Here is a 2,195-nt window from a genome sequence, read left to right as displayed (position 1 = left end):
ATATAGCCTAATATATCATATATTCATTGACAGTATTGGCAGATGACTGAAACACATTGAGCATATACTCATGTTTTACATATGTATATTCATGTATACATATAAATAATAGATATATATTATACTGAGGCCATTATAAGGGAGACTTGCTTTTAAACAGTTAATACTTTTTTAAGGCAGAATGATCTATTTTAAGAACCTGATCATGTCAACAAAGATTGTTCTGCTTATGTTCTGTAACTACTTGGCACAGATATCACAGATTAAATAAAAACCTTTTCTGGGTCTAGAAGAAATTTCATACACAAAACATGATGATTGTCTTATTTGGGATGTTGCATACTATATTTATTCAGACATTGCCCACAATTTGTGATTCAGCAATAGCTCTCCATCTCTTATTCTCTCCCCGCCCTATGTTTCTCTATCAACATAGGCTCAAAAATTATAAGGTTAGAAAACAAGAAAGAAGAAAAATAGATATAATATAATTTTAATTCTTTATTCACCTTTATTTACACAATTTACATCTTTTAAACACTATTTTAGGAGAAAACTACCTTAAATACGGTTGTCTCAACCTGCCGACTGCTCACAGGCCTTGAGGATGCCCTTTGTGGACGGACTTAGGGCACATGGCTAAAAGGCACTAAGCATATACTAATATGTTTCTACCATGCATTCTTTTCATCCTCCTGATTTCTCTTCACGGTGAGCCTACAAATCATTACTTCAAGTACAGAGAAGTTGTCCAACACCATTTAACTTATACATGACAAGATGAAGTAACCCAGTCCCTACATTCAATCCAAACCATGAAAAGCTTAGGTTTTCTTCAAACAGCCCAACCTTCTACTCACATAGATTATTTGATTATACTCTTTGCTCTCATCAATTTTCTGTATTAGATTCTCTAGAGCTGGAGTTGTATGCTGTTGTGAGCCATCCAGTGTATGTTCTGTAATCCAAATCCTGGTCTTTCTGCAGTAGCAGGTGTTAGTTAACTCTGAACTACTTATCTAGTAAAATTCTAGCTTAAAAGCAAACAAACAAAAATTTCAGTTTGATTTATGTAAAATGAACATAATACAACTAATTAATTGATGGGGATTTCTGAAGAGTAAGGAACTTTATAAAATGTCCCCATGCAATCCATGTTTATAGTGAATTTTCATTTCATATTAGCTCTTGTCATTTTTATAATCATTAATTAGTATGACACATTTTGTAGGGTCAAATGGAAATGCACATTTATCTATCTTAAAATTAGATAATACGCTGCCCCTTGAGGCATTTCAGGAGTGACTCTTGTGTCAGCAGGTGCCAGAGAAGAGCATGGCTATGTCTATGCTCAGGGGTCTGGCCTGTGAACATCTGAAGGATTAGAATCCTAACACTCCCTGCAAAAGGCAAACCTGAGACCAGTCTGGCACCACGCAGGACTGGATGGGTTCCCAGGACAGGAAGCAAGCCAGAGACCAGCAGATTCCCACCTGGGACCATGGTCCCCTAGCAGGAGTGAGCCCGACACAGGTGACACTCGCAAGGAACCACTTGGGCAGACTGGGCGATGTAAGATCCCAAGATGGCCACCAGACTGGAGCTGTGGGGTCTGGAAATGGAGATAGTCTGAGATGAGTGCCAGTCTGGAACCCTGCAGGCTTGGAATGTGGGGAAAGCCTGCTTGAGAGGAACCCTGTTCATTGCCATAATGCATGATCAGGGCATAGCACTCCTGAGAAGACAACAGACATTCTGAGACTCTGGACGCCACTAAGAGGGAAAAGTAACTGGAGAGGAAATAGAAAAGGGGGGGGGGCAGAGAAGACGATGTGGACGCAACAAAGAGAGTCAGAATTGGAGACTTGAGGATAGGAAGAAACAGCCGATATGAGAAGCCAGAGATTCCACCAGGGAACATATTGGGGTACAGTCCTGTACTACTACTTGGGGCGACATCATGGGGCAATTATCCTGCAATAGTAGGTGTCTGCTACCACCAAAGGAGACTTGTGGGCTGCTGCTTGGGGGCATGCAAGTATCTGAGGGCTGTATAGAACTGGTCCCACTCCTCACATGGGCCTCATGGTGGGCTGGCCCTGCCGCCATGAAAGCAGGAGAGCTGACCCAGGGGCCTCTAGCTAGCTGAAGTATTTGCAAGAGAGGCTCACACACATTGCAGGAGCTGTGAGTGA

The 2,195-nt window shown here is 41.4% G+C and overlaps 1 pseudogene; it reads left to right on the top strand.

Annotated features, from left to right (window-relative positions):
• Positions 1-1,277: 1,277 nt before the first annotated feature.
• LOC127671394 (uncharacterized) lies at positions 1,278-1,398 on the top strand (annotated as a pseudogene).
• Positions 1,399-2,195: the final 797 nt, after the last annotated feature.

Source organism: Apodemus sylvaticus, chromosome 20 (assembly GCF_947179515.1).
Source record: "Apodemus sylvaticus chromosome 20, mApoSyl1.1, whole genome shotgun sequence".
In the NCBI taxonomy this organism is placed as follows: domain Eukaryota; kingdom Metazoa; phylum Chordata; class Mammalia; order Rodentia; family Muridae; genus Apodemus; species Apodemus sylvaticus.
Note: the sequence above shows the minus strand (reverse complement) of the source record. Positions and strands in the feature narration are given on the sequence as shown.